Source organism: Onychostoma macrolepis, chromosome 15 (assembly GCF_012432095.1).
Source record: "Onychostoma macrolepis isolate SWU-2019 chromosome 15, ASM1243209v1, whole genome shotgun sequence".
Lineage (NCBI taxonomy): Eukaryota > Metazoa > Chordata > Actinopteri > Cypriniformes > Cyprinidae > Onychostoma > Onychostoma macrolepis.
This window is the reverse complement of record NC_081169.1, coordinates 28,400,727-28,416,797: the sequence shown is the minus strand read 5'-3', so window position 1 is coordinate 28,416,797 and position 16,071 is coordinate 28,400,727. Positions and strand designations below refer to the sequence as shown.

General features: G+C 33.8%; 2 long non-coding RNA genes and 1 pseudogene across 2 annotated transcripts; 2 read left to right on the top strand and 1 right to left on the bottom strand.

Moving 5' to 3' along the window:
- Positions 1 to 228: 228 nt before the first annotated feature.
- LOC131554246 (zinc finger protein 184-like) lies at positions 229 to 14,163 on the bottom strand (annotated as a pseudogene).
- LOC131520296 (uncharacterized) lies at positions 3,333 to 5,882 on the top strand. The gene is made up of 3 exons (XR_009266026.1): positions 3,333 to 3,621; positions 4,481 to 4,515; positions 4,925 to 5,882. It is a non-coding gene; the product is annotated as an uncharacterized LOC131520296 (long non-coding RNA).
- Positions 11,143 to 12,793, top strand: LOC131520297 (uncharacterized). The gene is made up of 3 exons (XR_009266027.1): positions 11,143 to 11,431; positions 12,286 to 12,320; positions 12,728 to 12,793. It is a non-coding gene; the product is annotated as an uncharacterized LOC131520297 (long non-coding RNA).
- Positions 14,164 to 16,071: the final 1,908 nt, after the last annotated feature.

Here is a 16,071-nt window from a genome sequence, read left to right as displayed (position 1 = left end):
GATTACTTGGGTTGTTACCGACATCTGGGGAAAATTTCATGTCAACTGCACCTTTAGAAATATATTTACTGGGAAAAATGGTGACGTGTTCAATACTTATTTTACCTGCTGTACTTAAAAAAAATAATCTGGTGATTCACATGATACCTGTTTTGTCATTGAACTTGCATTATTCAAAGCAATAATTTTTGTCTTGAAATTTAATGGAATTTTTAAACCATCTGTAAATAATGAAAACAATCAGCTTTACTTTTTGTCAGCTAGTTTACTGATTAATATTTTCCAACTCATGTACAATCAAGAGCATAGAAAACAAGTAAATTACATGAATGCGTCTTATTAAAGAAAGACTTGCTTAGCACACAACCAGACACATTTTACAAACTAATTACAGTATGAAAGATACAAATTAATATTTACACTGTAAGAGTTATTAACTTGGTGAAACTTCAAACTCTATAGTTCCTTAATCAGACTGCAAACAAGTCAAAATTCACAGAATCAAACTAGTGCTGTTGTGCTTTTATCTCACACAGCTTACTCGACTGTTTTAACATGAAGATGTTGCTCACTGTGATGACGCGTGACATTTTTTCAAGTGATTTTTAAGGCTTTTTAAACATCTAAAGCTCTTTTCACATGGAGGGCAGTAGTACGGCATCTCTCCAGTATGAACTCGCTCGTGCCTTTTCAGGGTTCCAGACTCAGTGAAACTCTGGTCACAATATGAGCACTTGTGAGGTTTTTCTCCAGTGTGAATCCTTTGGTGCTGTTTCAGACTGTCAGCTCTAGTAAAGCTCTTCCCACACTCACAACAAACATGATCTTTCTCACCAGTGTGTGTTTTCTGGTGCCGTTTACAATGATCCAGCCGAGCAAAACACTTTTCACAAAACGAACATGCATAAGGTCTCAAATTTGTATGAATTTTCATGTGTTCTTCTAGTTTTGATGATAATTTAAAATCTGTACCACACTGATCACAGGTAAATGGCTTTACTCCAGAGTGAACGAGCAGGTGACGGTTGAGACTACTTTTATATCTGAAACTCTTTCCACACTGAGTACAGTGATACGGCTTCTCTCCAGTATGAACTCGCTCGTGTATTTTCAGGCTTCCAGACACAGTGAAACTCTTGTTACAATATGAGCACTTGTAAGGTTTTTCTCCAGTATGAATCCTTTGGTGCAACTTCAGGTAGCTAGCTGCAGAAAAGCTCTTCCCACAGTCACAACACACATGATCTCTCACTTCATTACATGTTTTCTGGTGCCATTTACAATTTTCCATCAGTGAACAGTCAGCTGAATTTCTTAATCTTTGAGTTCTGAAGTCACTGTGTTCCTCCTCCCCTTCAGTCAGCTCTTGTCTTCGCTCTTTCACTTCTTTCTGGTCTAAAATAAACAAAGTAAGTAGTTAGAATTAGTTCAAGGAGGACAAACGTGAAAATTCAGCCAAACCCCGATTAGCAGAAAATAACAGAGATCAGGTTAACAAGTTGCATTTTCTTTATTATACATCATACTTATAAAAACTTTGTTAACAATGTTTTTCAGCAGTCAATAATGAAGAATCAAGAATGGACACCAACCTGTTTGTTCCTCAGTATCTTCTTGTTTTATTCTGGATGGTTCTGGATCACTCATGTCTTCAATCTCCTCTTTAACAAACTTTAAATAAGAATGAAACAAAGTACAAGTTAAATTACATTTAAACTACACTTAGATCCAAAACTGACAACTCAAACCCACACCAGATAAACATCTCCAGATCGATCAATATCATTTCTAAACCGTGTTAATACATCTTTTCTGCATTAGAAATGAAACACTCATAACAAAACATTTAATAAATCCTACTGTTCATTACTCGCTTGAATATTCAGAACTGAAATACCTCACCTTTCAAGCTTTTTCATGTCAAACTTTGTAAATCACTACTTTCTTCCGCACATCCTCCGTTTATTTATTTTTTCGATTCAAATAGAAACTAGAGCCTCTTTATTGTGATGCTGCCACCCACTGGATATTCCTGGTAATTTATAACACAAATAAAATCTATTACTGCCTCTTATTAGAATAAAATATCTGACTAAAACACTATAAATAGACTAACACATTGCCAGGAATCACATATAAAGGAGGTGTTTCTGTGAAGTGGTAATTTTATTAGTTATACAAAGTGTATAAACAATTTACAGGTATGTTGCATAGATTTTTTTTTTTTTATATTATTTTTTTTATATGCGTTTTCTTCAAAGGTTCTATGTGTTGAGTTTATGATAATGGCGGTTCATCCCAAACATTTGCAACAGTATTAATGTTGAACTGATTTAAACATTCATTCTCAATTAATCAAGCCTTTTATCTTGTTTTATTTGTTATAATTTAATGTATAATCAGAACACTATATGTATTGCTGATTTGTCATAAGTCTTACTAGTGCTCTAAACTAATCACTTGGTTTAAATACTGTTTTTTTTTTTTTTCTGTTGCACCAATTTACAGTCTAATTAGGATGCATTTTTTTGTGTTACGTGTATTATATAATTGCTGAATGGAGTACAAGTAACATAGGTTACGAAATCAGATGGCCCTTTTCAAGTAAGTAACACATTAGCTACTTTTTAATTTACAATTTACATCTGGGTTACTTTTTCAAATAAGTATCACAAGTTACTTTTTCACATTTACTGTATTTTCTGTGTAAACATGATGCTTTCTGTAGTTCTAGACTAAATGTGAACATGCATTTACTCATCTCACTTGCACAAAAACAGCTTCAGTATTCCTCAAAATGAATAAAAACAGTCCCAGCCGGCACATGACCGACCTTCAACGTTGAAATATGGTTGAAATAAGGTCAGTTGTTGTTTTAACGTTGAAACAACGTTAATATAACGTTTAATGCTGAACGGTTGAAAACCAGCCGGCACATGACCAACCTTCAACGTTGAAATATGGTTGAAATAATGACAGTTGTTATTTCAACATTGAAACAACGTTGAAAAAATGTTTAATGCTAAATAGTTGAAAAAGGTTACCAAAAACACTTGTAAATCAATGTTGATTTGTTTTTTTACAAGAACTGTAAGTTGAATCAACTTAATGTCTTCAACAGCATACAAAAGAAATTTCTGCCTTTTAAATTATTATTACTAAATTATTTAAGATCATTATTATTATTTTATTAGCATTTTACAATATTTTGATCGTTAAACCTATTCTAAAATCTAAAGGTATATGTTAAAATATTATCATTAACAACAATAAAACTAAATACATTTCACTGCGTTTACCTTATTGCTTTGATCATGATTGGTTAATCTGGCTGTCATCCAGGAAACTGGCAAAACTGTTCGCGCCTTTCTAAATTTGAAAATATGACCGTTTTTATCGTCTTTCTGAGTGAGGCGGCTGACTGACTGTGTGTGTGTGAGGCAAGCTGCTGCTCGTTGAGATTGCTCGGTCGGTCCCGAATTATTTTATATTTGCCTGTTAAATTTTTATTTTGAACGAATTTGAGTCGTGACATGTCAACGGAGAACACAAACTAGAATATGAACACAGGAAGGGTCAGGTGTGATCTGCGAGGTCCAGCAAACACACGGACAAAATCAGGTAAGAAAATCGCTATCTTACCTTTCAAAAATAGTAAAGTATAATGTTACCAGAGTTTACAAATGGGTAAATGACATGTAACGTTAACCTGCAGAATACCTGTCTCTGTGTGTGTATTTTGTATTGCTTTATGACAGATGCTAATGTTAATGTGTGTGTTGCTAGTAAATTGTGTTAATGTCTGTCAGAGATTTTTCACATTTTTCTGATGTGAATGCCATGCATTGCGTTATATTTTTAATCGTATAATAGTCTCAAAGATAATACTCTGTTCATGTTTTCTAAATATCATATAATCGCAAATCACGAATTAAGATACTTTAAAGCAGTGATTCTCAAAGTGTGGTATGAGCTACTCAGGCTTCCTCTAGTGGTATGCAGAGGAATCACTAAATTAAATATAAATTAATGTTAATACATTTTAAGTTAATCTTTATTTGAGTAAAGTTTTTTTTTTTTTTCTTACATTTAAGTATAGTACAGTTTTTATTTAACTTTTGGTACAACACATTTTAATTTAATCATTATTTAAGTTTTGTATTTACCTGTATGTAAGCACCGTGCAGTGTTAATGTTCAAACTTTATTTACAATGTTAAAGTGTCTGACAACAATACATTCTTATTAGGAATAAAACTGCCTCGTTTTGAATCAGTGCAGAGCTGTAGCTGAATAGTTGGGCCTATTACGCTACTGTATTTTAATGTTGGTCATTATGGTGGTACTTGGAGAGACAAATATTTTCTGAGGTGGTACTTGATATAAAAAGTTTGAGAACCACTGTTTTAAAGGAATGGTATAAAACGAAAAACTGCTTTTTAAGAACTTTTCAGTAAACCATTTCTTCTTTCCCCTTGTAGAGTCATCAAGGGTCCAGCTGTTTATTGGCAATTTGGTAAGGAATTGTTCATCTGCTACATTGCACTGTCACTTCTGGTAGAGATTCATTGACCTTTTGTGAAAGGTTTTGATTTTACTTAGTTTAATAAAAATTTACTTGATTTTACTTGTTTTACTAAATACACTGTATAGTTAGGATTCTGATTTAAAACCGTGTAACTGGGGGCTCTGAAAAAACTGCTTGTGAATAATTTAATAATGAAAACTTTCATCTGAATACATTAAATAGGTGTTTAATGAACAGTGTTGTGCACTGTTTCCAACCCCACTGTTATTGAACTTAAAGTGAAAATATTGTATGCGATTTGTTTTGCATTCAGTTTTCAGTTAAAGATATTTCACAATATCAAAGTTGATATTTTATTAGTTTTTATTGTTGGTGTTTTTATTATTTATACATACAGGACAATACAGAAAATGCACAAGTGTGAGAGAGAGGAGGGGATGGCATCAGAAAGGACCTAGAGCTGGGACTCTTACAAGGATCACCCAAAGCACAACCACGCTATGCACAAGGCAGTTGGTTCTAACATTTTATCAGAATTTGAAGAAACATTTCTACTTAAAATATTAAATGCATTTCATTCAAGGCAGCGTTTTTCCTGCGTAAAGAATTTCCTCTGGCTGTCGACAAAACTAAGACAGACCTATCCTTTACCACCGACATGGTTTCTGTTGCAGGTTCCATTCTCGAACTGTTCTACACATTCTCACTGCACAAATGTACAAATCTCTTGTAATGAGACACATTAGTAAAACATGTTTTCACAGAAACTATAGATTTCCACCAAAATAAAAGATCAACTGGTTTCAGTCAAAAGAAGTACAAGGGTTTCTCTTGCAAGTGTAGCGCAAAATATGCATGTTACAGTACAAAAACTTTGAGTCTTTAAATGTTGTATTTGGATTTTACAGGTTAACAATACATCCAAGCACAAACACTGCAAGCTAAAGTTTGGGATTATTTTCATCTGTTTTATTCAGTATGTTTCCAAAATAAAACTGCTGTTTTACAATTTTCAGCGTGTGGTAGTTTATTGAAGTTGATTGTAAAGCCATTGCTGCCAGTTCTACAGGTTTTTAACAATACATCCAAGCACAAACACTGCAAACTAAAGTTTAAGATTATTTTCATCTGTTTTATTCAGTATGTTTCCAAAATAAAACTGCGGTTTTACAATTTTCAGCGTGTGGTAGTTTATTGAAGTTGATTGTAAAGCCATTGCTGCCAGTCATTGGATTTTTAAACTTTATGTATGTGTACAGTGTTGATCTAAATGCAAACTAGGTACTAATTGAACGTACAGTTGTGTATTCACTCATGTTGAAAGTACGACGGTGAAACAACGTCGTGTTATCAACGTTGATTCAATTTGCAAAATCAACACATAATTCAACGTTAATCCAACGTCTACAGTCCGACCTTATTTCACCAATGCTGTAGGTAAACCGGTGAAACAACGTCACAATAACGTTGATCCAATTTGCAAAATCAAAACATAATCCAACGTTGATTCAACCATGGTACCCGACCATGGTTGAAGCCGGCTGGGAGTGAAATGTAAACTCAGAATAAGTCCACAAACCTGCAATAATTACATACATAGGCGGAGGGTGAACCAAGATTTGCCTAATGTTAGTGTAATCCTATTAACACGCACATCATAACCCGTTTTTTGTTGAGCACCCTCAACAACTCCCCCGTTATAATCAATAAAGCTGCCTACAATGTCAAATAAATCTCTTACTTACATCGTACGTACATTTCCACTTCATGTGATGAGAGAATTCGCGAGTTTAGAATTCAGTCCGCGTGCGCGCATTCAACACATCTCTGAATGTGACTCATCTGAACGCCTCTGATTGGCTATTGCATTTATAAACTCAACAGAATCGAGTGTGATTGGATATAATTTGGAACGCTGTAAAAACGCACAATTTGATGCATCATTAGCAGATCTAAATTTAATGCCACACTTGACACTTTTCATTTCATTTTGACTTTATTTGTGACATCCTTAATAGATTTAATTTAATTGTGCAGGGGCATATTTTTCCAATTTGGTGGCATTTTCCCCCCAAGCCCCTGTAATTTCAGACCCTTGGCCTAACCCAGCCTTACACACGCTCCGCCTATGATTACATATATGAAATAACACTATTGTCCTTTGGCCTGGTTTCACAGACAGGGTTTAGACTAAACCATGATTAGGCCATAGTTCAATTAGGACATTTAAGTAATTTTTTATAAATGTGACTTAGAAAAAACATTAATGGTGTGCATTTTGAGACAAAATAAAGGCACTGATATATTTTAAGATCAGTCAGAGCAAGTTTCTTTTAGTTGAAACAGCTCAGATTTAGATTTTAGTCTGGGATTAGGTTTAAGGCTTGTCTGTGAAACTGGGGGTTTATGTATTTCATCCCATTTTACTAACCAATGCCTTTACTGCTGACATTCGATGATCCAATTCAACCATAGTAAGAATGACTTTAGATAAACAACATTTGTGTTTATTTCTTTTTTTTTTATTAATGAAGAGTGTTGAACTTTCTTCTCCTGCATCAGATTATTCATGCAATCCAGAAAAACAGCACAGTTTGTTTGAGCTGCGCTCTACTGTACAGATGTGAATTAATATTTCCTTCAGCCTGAGGCTTATTCATGTCATCTTTAGTGTGAAAGCTTACATTTGCCAAAGACAGAACTTTTTAATATTAAAAACAAACAAGCAAGCCCAGCCCAGATGAGAAAAAGTAATGCAAATGTAATGTAACACATTACTTCCCATAAAAGTAACTAATGCAATTACTTATTTAAGGAGTAGCACAATATTGTAATTACTTTTATAAGTAACTTTCCCCAACATGGTTCCCTTTTTAATACAATAAAAATGTGGCAACAAAATTACGATCTAATTAATATATCATGGATTCCTAGAAACAAGTAAGTTCAGAGTAATAAAGTGGAATGACAGGGAAAAAGTATCGAACACATGAAGAAAGGGAGGTGCAAAAAGGCATTGAAAGCCAAACAAATTATTATTTATCATTATAGTTCTGTTTTTATACTGAAGTGAACAATTTGTGTAGATAAGTTAAATATACTTAAAAAGAATCTGGTGATTCACATGATACATGTTTTGTCATCAAACTTATTATTCAAAGCAAACTATATGGCAACGATTGTTGTCTTGAAATTTAATGGAATTTTTAAACCATCTGTAAATAAAGAAAACAATCAGCTTTACTTTTAGTCAGCTAGTTTACTGATGAATATTTTCCAACTCATGTACAATCAGAGAATAATATAGAAAACAAGTAAATTACATGAATGTGTCTTATTAAAGAAAGACTTGCTTAGCACACAACCCAGACACATTTTACAAACTAATTACAGTATGAAAGACACAAATTAATATTTACACTGTAAGAGTTATTAACTTGGTGAAACTTCAAACTCTATAGTTCCTTAATCAGACTGCAAACAAGTCAAAATTCACAGAATCAAACTAGTGCTGTTGTGCTTTTGGGAGCAACTTCATATTTGTTTATTTCACACAGCTTACTTGACTGTTTTAACATGAAAAAATGTTGCTCACTGTGACGACGCGTGACATTTGTTCAAGTGATTTTTAAGGGTTTTTAAACATCTAAAACTCTTCCCACACTGAGGGCAGTAGTATGGCATCTCTCCAGTGTGAATCTGCTCATGTGCCTTCAGGGATCCTAATAGAGTGAAACTCTGGTCACAGTATGAGCACTTGTAAGGTTTTTCTCCAGTGTGAATCCTTTGGTGCTGCTTCAGATGATCAGCTCTAGTAAAGCTCTTCCCACACTCACAACACACACGATCTTTCTCACCGGTGTGTGTTTTCTGGTGCCGTTTGCAATGATCCAGTCGAACAAAACTCTCGCTACAAAACGAGCATGCATAAGGCCTCTCATTTGTATGAATTTTCATGTGCTTTTCTAGATTTGATGATGATTTAAAATGTGTACCACACTGATCACAGGTAAATGGCTTTTCTCCAGAGTGAACGAGCAGGTGACGGTTGAGACCAGTTTTACATTTGAAACTCTTTCCACACTGAGTACAGTGATACGGCTTCTCCAGTATGAACTCGCTCGTGTTCTTTCAGGGTTCCAGACTCAGTGAAACTCTGGTCACAATATGAGCACTTGTAAGGTCTTTCTCCAGTGTGAATTCTTTGGTGCTGTTTCAGATTGCCAGCTGTAGTAAAGCTCTTCCCACATTCATGACAAAAATGATCTCTCACTTCATTATGTGTTTTCTGGTGCCATTTACAATTTTCCATCAATGAACAATCATTGATTGTTTTTAATCTTTGAGTTCTGAAGTCACTGTGTTCCTCCTCCCCTTCAGTCAGCTCTTGTCTTCGCTCTTTCACTTCTTTCTGGTCTAAAATAAACAAAGTAAGTAGTTAGAATTAGTTCAAGGAGGACAAACGTGAAAATTCAACCGAACCCTGATTAGCAGAAAATAACAGAGATCAGGTTAATGAGTTGCATTTTCTTTATTATACATCATACTTATAAAAGCTTTGTTAACTTAATGTTTCTCAGCAGTCAGTAATAAAGAATCAAGAATGGACACCAACCTGTTTGTTCCTCAGTATCTTCTTGTTTTATTCTGGATGGTTCTGGATCACTCATGTCTTCAATCTCCTCTTTAACAAACTTTAAATACAAAGTACAAGTTAAATTACATTTAAACTACACTTAGATCCAAAACTGACAACTCAAACCCACACCAGATAAACATCTCCAGATCGATCAATATCATTTCTAAACCGTGTTAATACATCTTTTCTGCATTAGAAATGAAACACTCATAACAAAACATCTTCAAGCAACAGCTGAAAACTCATCTCTTTCGACACTACTTGACTTCACCCTACACTTAAAAACCCCCAAAAAACATCTCTTTCTCTTTATTTATTCCTTCCTTGCTAGCTTGTACTTATTTAAACAATGCCTGAGACTTGGTATTACAGGCACTTCGTGTGTCGGATTGCCTCTTCAAGATGAATCGCTTTATGTATTCCCCAATTGTAAGTCGCTTTGGATAAACGCGTCTGCAAAATGACTAAATGTAAATGTAAATGTAATAAATCCTACTGTTCATTACTTGCTTCAATATTCAAAACTGAAATACCTCACCGTTCAAGCTTTTTCATGTCAAACTTTGTAAATCACTACTTTGTCCCACGCATCCTCCGTTTATTTTTATTTTCCGATCCACTGGATATTCCTGGTAATTTATAACACAAGGATGTAGAAAGACTAACTAACGTGAGAACAACACAAATAAAATCTATTACTGCCTCTTATTAGAATAAAATATCTGACTAAAACACTATAAATAGACTAACACATTGCCAGGAATCACATATAAAGGAGGTGTTTCTGTGAAGTGGTAATTTTATTAGTTATACAGAGCCTTATGTTGCAACTTGTTGCATACATTTTTAAATGTGTAGATTCTATCTGTGTTGAGTTTATGATAATTGCTGTACATCCCAAACATTTGCAAAAGTATTAATGTTGAATTTATGTGATTTAAACATTCATTCTCAATTAATCAAGCATATTATCTTTTTTTTTATTTCTTATATTTTAATGTACAATCAGAACACTATATAGCCTATGCATTAATGGACTGATTTGTCATAAATCTTTCTAGTGCTCCAAACTTTTCACCATGTTTAAAAATTAAACTAGATGATATTGTGCTTTTGTTTTAAACGCTGTATTTCTTTCTGTTGCACTTTTACAGTCTAATTAGGATGCATTTTTTGTGTTACGTGTATTATATAATTGCTGAATGGAGTACAAGTAACATAGGTTACGAAATCAGATGGCCCTTTTCAAGTAAGTAACACATTAGCTACTTTTAATTTACAATTTACATCTGGGTTACTTTTTCAAATAAGTATCACAAGTTACTTTTTCACATTTACTGTATTTTCTGTGTAAACATGATGCTTTCTGTAGTTCTAGACTAAATGTGAACATGCATTTACTCATCTCACTTGCACAAAAACAGCTTCAGTATTCCTCAAAATGAATAAAAACAGTCCCAGCCGGCACATGACCGACCTTCAACGTTGAAATATGGTTGAAATAAGGTCAGTTGTTGTTTTAACGTTGAAACAACGTTAATATAACGTTTAATGCTGAACGGTTGAAAACCAGCCGGCACATGACCAACCTTCAACGTTGAAATATGGTTGAAATAATGACAGTTGTTATTTCAACATTGAAACAACGTTGAAAAAATGTTTAATGCTAAATAGTTGAAAAAGGTTACCAAAAACACTTGTAAATCAATGTTGATTTGTTTTTTTACAAGAACTGTAAGTTGAATCAACTTAATGTCTTCAACAGCATACAAAAGAAATTTCTGCCTTTTAAATTATTATTACTAAATTATTTAAGATCATTATTATTATTTTATTAGCATTTTACAATATTTTGATCGTTAAACCTATTCTAAAATCTAAAGGTATATGTTAAAATATTATCATTAACAACAATAAAACTAAATACATTTCACTGCGTTTACCTTATTGCTTTGATCATGATTGGTTAATCTGGCTGTCATCCAGGAAACTGGCAAAACTGTTCGCGCCTTTCTAAATTTGAAAATATGACCGTTTTTATCGTCTTTCTGAGTGAGGCGGCTGACTGACTGTGTGTGTGTGAGGCAAGCTGCTGCTCGTTGAGATTGCTCGGTCGGTCCCGAATTATTTTATATTTGCCTGTTAAATTTTTATTTTGAACGAATTTGAGTCGTGACATGTCAACGGAGAACACAAACTAGAATATGAACACAGGAAGGGTCAGGTGTGATCTGCGAGGTCCAGCAAACACACGGACAAAATCAGGTAAGAAAATCGCTATCTTACCTTTCAAAAATAGTAAAGTATAATGTTACCAGAGTTTACAAATGGGTAAATGACATGTAACGTTAACCTGCAGAATACCTGTCTCTGTGTGTGTATTTTGTATTGCTTTATGACAGATGCTAATGTTAATGTGTGTGTTGCTAGTAAATTGTGTTAATGTCTGTCAGAGATTTTTCACATTTTTCTGATGTGAATGCCATGCATTGCGTTATATTTTTAATCGTATAATAGTCTCAAAGATAATACTCTGTTCATGTTTTCTAAATATCATATAATCGCAAATCACGAATTAAGATACTTTAAAGCAGTGATTCTCAAAGTGTGGTATGAGCTACTCAGGCTTCCTCTAGTGGTATGCAGAGGAATCACTAAATTAAATATAAATTAATGTTAATACATTTTAAGTTAATCTTTATTTGAGTAAAGTTTTTTTTTTTTCTTACATTTAAGTATAGTACAGTTTTTATTTAACTTTTGGTACAACACATTTAATTTAATCATTATTTAAGTTTTGTATTTACCTGTATGTAAGCACCGTGCAGTGTTAATGTTCAAACTTTATTTACAATGTTAAAGTGTCTGACAACAATACATTCTTATTAGGAATAAAACTGCCTCGTTTTGAACTGTGCAGAGCTGTAGCTGAATAGTTGGGCCTATTACGCTACTGTATTTTAATGTTGGTCATTATGGTGGTACTTGGAGAGACAAATATTTTCTGAGGTGGTACTTGATATAAAAGTTTGAGAACCACTGTTTTAAAGGAATGGTATAAAACGAAAAACTGCTTTTTAAGAACTTTTCAGTAAACCATTTCTTCTTTCCCCTTGTAGAGTCATCAAGGGTCCAGCTGTTTATTGGCAATTTGGTAAGGAATTGTTCATCTGCTACATTGCACTGTCACTTCTGGTAGAGATTCATTGACCTTTTGTGAAAGGTTTTGATTTTACTTAGTTTAATAAAAATTTACTTGATTTTACTTGTTTTACTAAATACACTGTATAGTTAGGATTCTGATTTAAAACCGTGTAACTGGGGCTCTGAAAAAACTGCTTGTGAATAATTTAATAATGAAAACTTTCATCTGAATACATTAAATAGGTGTTTAATGAACAGTGTTGTGCACTGTTTCCAACCCCACTGTTATTGAACTTAAAGTGAAAATATTGTATGCGATTTGTTTTGCATTCAGTTTTCAGTTAAAGATATTTCACAATATCAAAGTTGATATTTTATTAGTTTTATTGTTGGTGTTTTTATTATTTATACATACAGGACAATACAGAAAATGCACAAGTGTGAGAGAGAGGAGGATGGCATCAGAAAGGACCTAGAGCTGGGACTCTTACAAGGATCACCCAAAGCACAACCACGCTATGCACAAGGCAGTTGGTTCTAACATTTTATCAGAATTTGAAGAAACATTTCTACTTAAAATATTAAATGCATTTCATTCAAGGCAGCGTTTTCCTGCGTAAAGAATTTCCTCTGGCTGTCGACAAAACTAAGACAGACCTATCCTTTACCACCGACATGGTTTCTGTTGCAGGTTCCATTCTCGAACTGTTCTACACATTCTCACTGCACAAATGTACAAATCTCTTGTAATGAGACACATTAGTAAAACATGTTTTCACAGAAACTATAGATTTCCACCAAAATAAAAGATCAACTGGTTTCAGTCAAAAGAAGTACAAGGGTTTCTCTTGCAAGTGTAGCGCAAAATATGCATGTTACAGTACAAAAACTTTGAGTCTTTAAATGTTGTATTTGGATTTTACAGGTTAACAATACATCCAAGCACAAACACTGCAAACTAAAGTTTAAGATTATTTTCATCTGTTTTATTCAGTATGTTTCCAAAATAAAACTGCTGTTTTACAATTTTCAGCGTGTGGTAGTTTATTGAAGTTGATTGTAAAGCCATTGCTGCCAGTTCTACAGGTTTTTAACAATACATCCAAGCACAAACACTGCAAACTAAAGTTTAAGATTATTTTCATCTGTTTTATTCAGTATGTTTCCAAAATAAAACTGCGGTTTTACAATTTTCAGCGTGTGGTAGTTTATTGAAGTTGATTGTAAAGCCATTGCTGCCAGTCATTGGATTTTTAAACTTTATGTATGTGTACAGTGTTGATCTAAATGCAAACTAGGTACTAATTGAACGTACAGTTGTGTATTCACTCATGTTGAAAGTACGACGGTGAAACAACGTCGTGTTATCAACGTTGATTCAATTTGCAAAATCAACACATAATTCAACGTTAATCCAACGTCTACAGTCCGACCTTATTTCACCAATGCTGTAGGTAAACCGGTGAAACAACGTCACAATAACGTTGATCCAATTTGCAAAATCAAAACATAATCCAACGTTGATTCAACCATGGTACCCGACCATGGTTGAAGCCGGCTGGGAGTGAAATGTAAACTCAGAATAAGTCCACAAACCTGCAATAATTACATACATAGGCGGAGGGTGAACCAAGATTTGCCTAATGTTAGTGTAATCCTATTAACACGCACATCATAACCCGTTTTTTGTTGAGCACCCTCAACAACTCCCCCGTTATAATCAATAAAGCTGCCTACAATGTCAAATAAATCTCTTACTTACATCGTACGTACATTTCCACTTCATGTGATGAGAGAATTCGCGAGTTTAGAATTCAGTCCGCGTGCGCGCATTCAACACATCTCTGAATGTGACTCATCTGAACGCCTCTGATTGGCTATTGCATTTATAAACTCAACAGAATCGAGTGTGATTGGATATAATTTGGAACGCTGTAAAAACGCACAATTTGATGCATCATTAGCAGATCTAAATTTAATGCCACACTTGACACTTTTCATTTCATTTTGACTTTATTTGTGACATCCTTAATAGATTTAATTTAATTGTGCAGGGGCATATTTTTCCAATTTGGTGGCATTTTCCCCCCAAGCCCCTGTAATTTCAGACCCTTGGCCTAACCCAGCCTTACACACGCTCCGCCTATGATTACATATATGAAATAACACTATTGTCCTTTGGCCTGGTTTCACAGACAGGGTTTAGACTAAACCATGATTAGCCATAGTTCAATTAGGACATTTAAGTAATTTTTATAAATGTGACTTAGAAAAAACATTAATGGTGTGCATTTTGAGACAAAATAAAGGCACTGATATATTTTAAGATCAGTCAGAGCAAGTTTCTTTTAGTTGAAACAGCTCAGATTTAGATTTTAGTCTGGGATTAGGTTTAAGGCTTGTCTGTGAAACTGGGGTTTATGTATTTCATCCCATTTTACTAACCAATGCCTTTACTGCTGACATTCGATGATCCAATTCAACCATAGTAAGAATGACTTTAGATAAACAACATTTGTGTTTATTTCTTTTTTTTTTATTAATGAAGAGTGTTGAACTTTCTTCTCCTGCATCAGATTATTCATGCAATCCAGAAAAACAGCACAGTTTGTTTGAGCTGCGCTCTACTGTACAGATGTGAATTAATATTTCCTTCAGCCTGAGGCTTATTCATGTCATCTTTAGTGTGAAAGCTTACATTTGCCAAAGACAGAACTTTTTAATATTAAAAACAAACAAGCAAGCCCAGCCCAGATGAGAAAAAGTAATGCAAATGTAATGTAACACATTACTTCCCATAAAAAGTAACTAATGCAATTACTTATTTAAGGAGTAGCACAATATTGTAATTACTTTTATAAGTAACTTTCCCCAACATGGTTCCCTTTTTTAATACAATAAAAATGTGGCAACAAAATTACGATCTAATTAATATATCATGGATTCCTAGAAACAAGTAAGTTCAGAGTAATAAAGTGGAATGACAGGGAAAAAAGTATCGAACACATGAAGAAAGGGAGGTGCAAAAAGGCATTGAAAGCCAAACAAATTATTATTTATCATTATAGTTCTGTTTTTATACTGAAGTGAACAATTTGTGTAGATAAGTTAAATATACTTAAAAAAAGAATCTGGTGATTCACATGATACATGTTTTGTCATCAAACTTATTATTCAAAGCAAACTATATGGCAACGATTGTTGTCTTGAAATTTAATGGAATTTTTAAACCATCTGTAAATAAAGAAAACAATCAGCTTTACTTTTAGTCAGCTAGTTTACTGATGAATATTTTCCAACTCATGTACAATCAGAGAATAATATAGAAAACAAGTAAATTACATGAATGTGTCTTATTAAAGAAAGACTTGCTTAGCACACAACCCAGACACATTTTACAAACTAATTACAGTATGAAAGACACAAATTAATATTTACACTGTAAGAGTTATTAACTTGGTGAAACTTCAAACTCTATAGTTCCTTAATCAGACTGCAAACAAGTCAAAATTCACAGAATCAAACTAGTGCCATTGTGCTTTTGGGAGCAACTTCATATTTGTTTATTTCACACAGCTTACTTGACTGTTTTAACATGAAAAAATGTTGCTCACTGTGACGACGCGTGACATTTGTTCAAGTGATTTTTAAGGGTTTTTAAACATCTAAAACTCTTCCCACACTGAGGGCAGTAGTATGGCATCTCTCCAGTGTGAATCTGCTCATGTGCCTTCAGGGATCCTAATAGAGTGAAACTCTGG